Below are 7,117 nucleotides of genomic sequence, written 5' to 3' on the forward strand. Positions count from 1 at the left end.
AGAAGAGTCTTCCCCTTCCACAGTGCCCCAGCTTTCCCACATCACCATCAGCTTTGGCTGGAGTAAGGCTGACTGCAGAAGCTGGCCAAGCTCTCTCCACTTGTGATGGTGTTTTTCCTACTTTGCAGGGGAGATCTCTCCTTCTGGGCTCTCAGACAAGCCTGTTTCCCAAAAGTGTGATGTGGGGTGCAGACAGACAAGGTCTTGGTGCAGCTGGTAGAGAAGGGCCCTCCTGTACCCCCCTCCCTTTACCCTGTCATATTCAGCTAGTGTTGGACAGTGTCTGTTTTTAGCAAAAGTCACAGATTCAACAGCTGAGCTGATTTTCCAAAGGGACATATAAAACAAACAGCCTGCCATCTGCTCTATTGTCCTGGAATAGCGGCTTGGAGGGTGGGGTAGAGGGAAGGAGGAGAATGAGGGGAATGAGAAATGGAGGTGAGGGAGAGGGTTGGAAGGAGTGGGAGCAGAAGAGAGGAAGAGGCAGAAAGGGGAGGCAGGGAGGTCAGGCAGGGAGGGGAGGATGAAAGTGAAGGTGGAGGTGGAGGCTGAGAGAAGGGTGATAGAGAAGGATATAAAGAAAAAGGGAAGCTGTGTGAAAGTGGGAATTTGGTAAGGGGAGAGGACTAGAGGCAGGCATGGGGGCAAACATGGCTAGCTTGGGATCACCCTGGCTGGATTTCTATCAGCACTGTGAGCCACAGGGGCAGGCACTTTCAGCACCCCTGTCCTTGCTGAGCCAGAGTGTGACTGCAAAAGAAAAAAACTGGACTTAGTGGCCTGGATAATCACTCCCTTTCCTCCCACACAGCCCTGCCTGCTTGCCTGCTGCACACCCCCACCTCTGCGCTGGCTTTTACTGAGTGCCGCAGGGCAGGGATTGAACTCCAGGTTTGGCAGCAGAGTAAATAACAGCAACACTGGCCTCTTCGGCCCGGGAGGAGGAGGACTGGTTTTAATCAAAGGTAAATAACAGTCAGTATTGTCTGACCCTTAATCCAATTTCCTAGAACTGGAGAATTAAGTTCCAACTTAGACACATGGCACTGGCCCACTGGAGAGGAATGGCTACTCAGCAAGCCAGCTGCTGGGTGCAGGACAGCCAAGGAGAACAGAACTGGGGGAGATGCCACAAGGCAGGTAATGTATCCTGGCTGACCTGGGACTGTGCTGTTCTGTTCTGACTCTTTCTGGTTTATTCTCCTTGCTTCAGTCATCCCAAAAGATGGGGCTGACTTGCTGACAGGTAGCACATCCCCATAAATGTGGGCCCAGTTGATTAAAAGCTCCCTGATTTGCTCTGTTGATAAGAGGATTGGAACCCAACTGATGCCCTGCATCTGCATCCCTGAAGGTCATTTTGCCTTTCACGGTGACCTGGAGAATGGTGCTTATGAAGCATTTGCTGTTATATGGTCATGGAAAGAATCACTATGAGTTTCTGCTACATGTTAAATGTAAGCAAGATTTCAGTGTTGGAAAGAACTGTTTGTGGTGTTGTTATTCTGGTAGCACAAGCATCTGTGTGACTAGAGAGTGTGTGCTCTGACTTGGTCACATATTAGAATCACAGAGAGTTAACACGGTAGTGTTATTGAGCTATGAGGAGGTTGTCTAATCCTGCAGCAGGGCCAGTCTCCTTATACCACTTCTGTCAGATGTTTTTCCAACTGACTCTTAAAACATGTTGTTCTGGTCCAGACTATTAGTGTCAGATTGGAAAATCAGGTTGCTGGTAGCAAAGCACTGGTACCAGATTGATCTTGGAAAGACAGGTTTATTCTGCAACTGTGTCCCAACACCATTTGTAGATGCCCATTGAGCAGCTCTGTCAGGGTCCTGGGCACTGCTTTCTCCCCTGTGGGGCAGCTGATTTGCAATTCTCTGGAACAAAAATGGCCTAGTGAGGCTAGGACGTGTTTAAAAAGAGGCAGATACACATACTAGAGCTGAGGAGGCCAGCTCTATTCCAGCCCTTTCATCTTGCAAAATGACTTGACAGTCCACAGCAGGGGCTTGAACTGCTGTGGGGACAGAGCAACTGTCCACCCTGTGGGTGGACCATGGTTTTAAGACCTCTTTTCAGACTAAGCCTTTTGTAACCATGGAGTGAAACCTCCTCACCAAAAGTTCCCTTGGTGGTGGACGTGGCCCAACACACGCAGCACTTGCGTGACTGCCAGTTTCTGATCATGTAATCTGGACAGATCAGGTGCAGGTGGTATAGCTGTGAGTCCATCCTCCCATCTCAGTCTCTGCTCTTTCGGTGTGGATGCTGAGAGCCTGGGATCCAGCAGCAAAAAGGACAGAGAGCACCCAGACACACCCAGGGCAACACAGGCTAGGAGTGCTGAGAGCCTAGCCCGAGGAGGAGGGAGGTATGTCCTTCACAGAGAGGTGAAGACGATGTCCAATCCTTACATTTTACTACTGGTCATCCTGTCCTGCCCTTAGAAAATGCAGCCCCACGGCTGAAATTACTGGCAGGAGAGAGGAATGGGAAAAATATCTTTTATATCTATTTATATCTAGTTGACCGTGTGTTTCTTTTTCCCCTGCTCAGCCCACTCCGGGAAGCACACTGCTTTTGTAACTGCCTGGAGTCCCTGGAGTGGCCCCTGCCCTCTGTGACGGGAAAGAGCAAGAGGAGGAGAGGGGGCCGGGGCTGGAGGCGGCGGGCTCTGGTCAGCACCCTGGACAGGGACGAGCCCCCCGCCCCTGCCTGCCCTTACCTTGCCTTTCTCTGCCTTGCCTTGTATTTTTTTCTCTTGCCTTGCCTTCCCTTCGTCATGGTCCAGGCTGGTGGGCAGCCTCCTGGTATGTCACGACCCCGCTTTGCCTTGCAACCTGTACCAGCTCATTTTTGCTCTTGCTTAAGAGCAAATACACAGTGCTGTGGCTGTGTACGCAGCTGCTCTGAAGCTGTGGCTTAGATCTGGGTTATTTTTGCAGATAAATCCTCTTTTCTATCAGATTTGACATCAGGCAATCCCTCCAGATCCCTCCGTTTCTCCCTGTCTGACTTCCCCCTTCCCTTCCCTGTTCTGTATTCTCTTTCCTTACATCTGTGATCTCCTCTCTACGTGCCTCTCTCCTTTTCTTTCTCTATAGCCTCTCTCTGTGAATATCATTTCATCTGCTCACTTTCTGCTGCTCTGCATTTCCACATTGCCCTTTGTGTCTCTGCTGCCCTCAAATGGATGCATTTTTCTGCTTTCCTTTTTATATCTCTTCCTCTCATTTCCTCTCCTGGTTGTTTCTCTGTGGTTATTTCCACAGTGCTCCGAGTTTCTCAGAGAGCCCTCTCTGCCCTAAAGTGCTGCATGTTGAGATCAGGTGCAAAATACCTAGTGTGTTCTTGTTTTTTGGGACCCCGCTACAGCTACTGGAGCTTGGCATTTTCTACAGGGGACTTAACTGTTTCACATATTGCCCCTTGCCTTCCAGCAGATCTAAGGAGGAACTTCCAGGGTGGTAGAAGCAGAAAACAATCACAGAGAAGGAATTAAAGCTGCAGGCAGTCTGGCAGACAGTGGAAGTCACTGGCTAATGGATGGGTGGATTGGATAGGGCTCTGATAAAAAGCATTTCCCATATGTCAGAAGAATGCTGGCCTTTGTTTTCCACATGATCTGTGCCCACACAGAACAACCAGCCTGGGAATGGGGCAGAAGACCATAGAGACCTTGAGGGAAAGAAGCTTGCAGAGAGTTGTAGTCAGGGCTTATTCCAGAAATTCAGTGCAGATATCTGTCTCTCAGCTCTTCTCCTGAGAGAAGATTTGATGGCATGGGAATCATCGCAGACTTCTTTCCCTGGGAGCTCTGCAAACCCTGAGATGTCCCCGAAGCAGTTCTTCAACACCACTGCAGGACACCGATAAAGTGTATTGACTTATTTGGTAGGAGCTGGTACCTAGTGGGTGAGAAAACAGGCTGAGGGCTTCTGTGCTACTTGGAAGTGATCCAGTTTGGGATAATGGGATCTCAATTTCAGTTGCAGAAAATAATTTTCATTTACAGGAGCCCAGGGAACTCCCAACCTGACACCACTTTGGTTGGGATTTAGCCAGGGGACAATGGAGAATGGGATTGATGCCAACATCTTAGGGATCTGAATTTGTCTGGTGAGGAGAAAGGAAGGAGGTCTTGGCTGCCTTTCTCTTTCTTTTGGTGCTTTTTTACAGGAGGCCTTGTGGCAGGGACAGGCCCATACAGTGACAGATAAATGGACTACAGCAGATGGAGATTGAGTAGATGGGTCTGGAAAAATAGCGGTTGTGTTCCACCTTGCTTGCTCAACAAGCTATGGCATGGCATCCAGAAGAGCTCACAAAGTATTTGGAAGAGGCGATGGATTTTCTGTCAGACTGCAGTTGTCCTCTGTAAAGTGACATTTACATTTTTGCCAGACAAAATTTTTCTGGCCTGCAATTCTTCCAGCACTTTGGGTTAATAGGAGCAGTAGTTGGCTCCTCATTGTCTGTGGCTCGACATTTAGATGATGGTCAGAGAGGGAGAGAGGGCAGTGGTTTCAGCAGTGCTTAATGAAAAGCTGAAGGAAAAGAAAATTTTTACTCCTCCTTGGATGCTGTCATCGTATTTTTTCCATTACTTTAACAAAGACCAGGGAAGAATGATATCCACTCATAGCTTTCTCCCTGGCAGGGAGCTGCCATGCATGGCATTTCAAGACCACAAGCAGTCCCAGTGAGGGTGGCAACACTATATGTTAGTCCCATGCTGAAGTCTTTTGATGGACTGCATGTGTAAGCAATTTCAATGTCTTCTTCCAGTGCAAGGCACAGCACTGTTACACTTGATGAGGCTGTGGGACACCTTTTATCTCCTTTAAAAAACCTCCTTCCACTGCATATGATTTTTTTTCTGCCACTGTTTTGTAATATTTATAAAGGGCAGTTCCTGATGGAAGTACTTGCAGGGCTCAGCTTCCTCCCCCATGACGTGGGAGGAAGTTTCTCCTCAGGGACTCTCCTTCAGGGCTCATCTGGGACTCCTTTCTGCTCTGTCAGGCCCACTCATACTGGCATGTTCAGCACCTCACTGCATCTCTCCCTCCTAGGCCCCCAAATACCTCAACACACACCACAGTCCCCAACCCAAGCCATTTCCCAGGATAACCAGTTTCCATTACCTCTTTCCAACTAACAGTTGCCCTGAACAGTAAATAGACCTGGTATTGAGCATTTCTGCAGCACTGGAACTTGGAAGGAGCCCGAAGAGAGCACTGCTAATTAGCTGACAGATTATCGTCTTATCTGTCAGGTCAGTGTGATCCCTGCTTGAATGACTTAAGATACCAAAGTGCAAAGTGACCAGCTCCACAGAGGGACCTGAACTTCTTAGATTGTAATCTTGCTCTCTCCTTTTCTCTTCTGCTGATAGCAATTGAAGGTCACCTCTGTAGTTCTGGAACCCAGAGATAGCGTGTCAGGTTTTCTGCTGGTGTAAATCAGTGTAGATCCACAGGGACTTCAGATCCCCACTCTCTATGCACAGCCTTGGGACATTTCTTAGTGTAACTTGGGAAGCCACTGGTAGGTCCAAACCTAGTTGTCCTGAGTCCAGGCAGAATGATTCCAGTGTTCCCTCCCAGTTTTACTGTGGAAGATATCTAGGGGAGATATCTAGGGGAGTTCTGCAGGAAAAATTTGGGTAAAGAATAAAGGCATGTACATCCCAGTATGAAGGAAGCTCCCAGCCACCTGGAACAGGTAAATGACCAGGATGTTTTGCCCCAGCTCTGTGGACACTCATTTACAGGGTCAGCCGTCTGAATGCCACCAAGCCTAAAGGGAGAGAGTGTGCTCCTTCTCTGCCCCTTTCACCACACCTCTGATTTTCTTGCCTCTTGGAACTAAGATGCAGGGGATGGACTTTTCCTCCAATGGAATTGGGATCATACCCAAAAAGCCACTGGGAGTATCTGCCACATCTCTGCTGTAACACTCAAATGTAATCATGGTGGTTACATTCGTGGTGGTTCAGAGTGGTCACTGACTTACAGCTGTTTCTGTCCCTGCTTCCCCATCGTGCTGGCTCCTCTGGGGCTGTGACCCTGCACTGGCAGGGCTCCCTGCTGCTCGTGGGCAGCTGCTGGAGTAGTGCCTACCATGGCGGGGTTGTTGGGGCATGGCAGGGACAAGCAGAGACCCAACTTTCCAGAGGTACTGGGGGTGTGCAAGGCTCGGACAGTCCAAATAGTCCGGAAATGGGGCCAGCAGAGGGCACTCCGATACCACTGCTCACTCACCAGACTGAGCCTTCAGATGGGGAACAGGGCTGCCCCCAAACCCCTACAGCCCTTGTGGGCTTTGCCCTGACTGAAGGAGGCAACGAGGGTGAAGCGTAGCAGCCTTGCAGCGCTGTTTTCATCACTGCAGGAGGGGCAAGGAGAAAATGGGTAAGGAGCAATGCAAGGGAGAGTTTTCCCATGAATCTCCCATGCCTGTCTCCATCAGCCCACAGCAGTCCCATCACTCAGACACAGACAGTTGGTAGATACAGTACAAACAGCCTAGGGTTTTCCTGCCTAAGGCGATGGGACAGCTGAGGAAAGGCACTGCCTTCCATTCCTTGGAAGGACTGCTAAGCCGCAGGCTCAACAGTAGGACCCATCAGTCCCCTTCCTTTCCCAGCTGCCTATCCTGGTGACATCCCTGCCACTGTGATAGACCAGCTCTAGGCACATTCCAGCCATCCCTATCTTCCAGACAGTGTCACCAGGACTGACTCGCAGGCGGAGAATGGTCAAGGCTGGCCCTTTGGCAGATTAGAGCATTGCCCTTAATGGAGAAGACAGGAGCCATTTCAGCACTGCTGCTCATGGCACTGGATGGCCACAGCATTGGAGAGGGACCTGGTGAAGCCTGATGGGGTTGAGACATCCTTGTGAGAGGTGCCTGGCAGCAGAATCTTCTGGAGAAGTGTTTTGTGCGGGCCACAGTGCAGCAAAAACAGGCTTGCTGGCAAACCTCGCAGGAAGTCGAGGGTCACTGCAGTGAGCCCTCTCCTGTCTCCTTATCACCTGGAAGCAGCTCAAGGAGTGCCATATGCTAGTGCAGAAGGTATCACTAGAGCTGCGCTCACAGCAGAAG

The sequence above is a fragment of the Pipra filicauda genome, unplaced genomic scaffold (genome assembly GCF_003945595.2).
Source record: "Pipra filicauda isolate LSUMZ 115617 unplaced genomic scaffold, ASM394559v2 scaffold384_size681814_pilon, whole genome shotgun sequence".
Lineage (NCBI taxonomy): Eukaryota > Metazoa > Chordata > Aves > Passeriformes > Pipridae > Pipra > Pipra filicauda.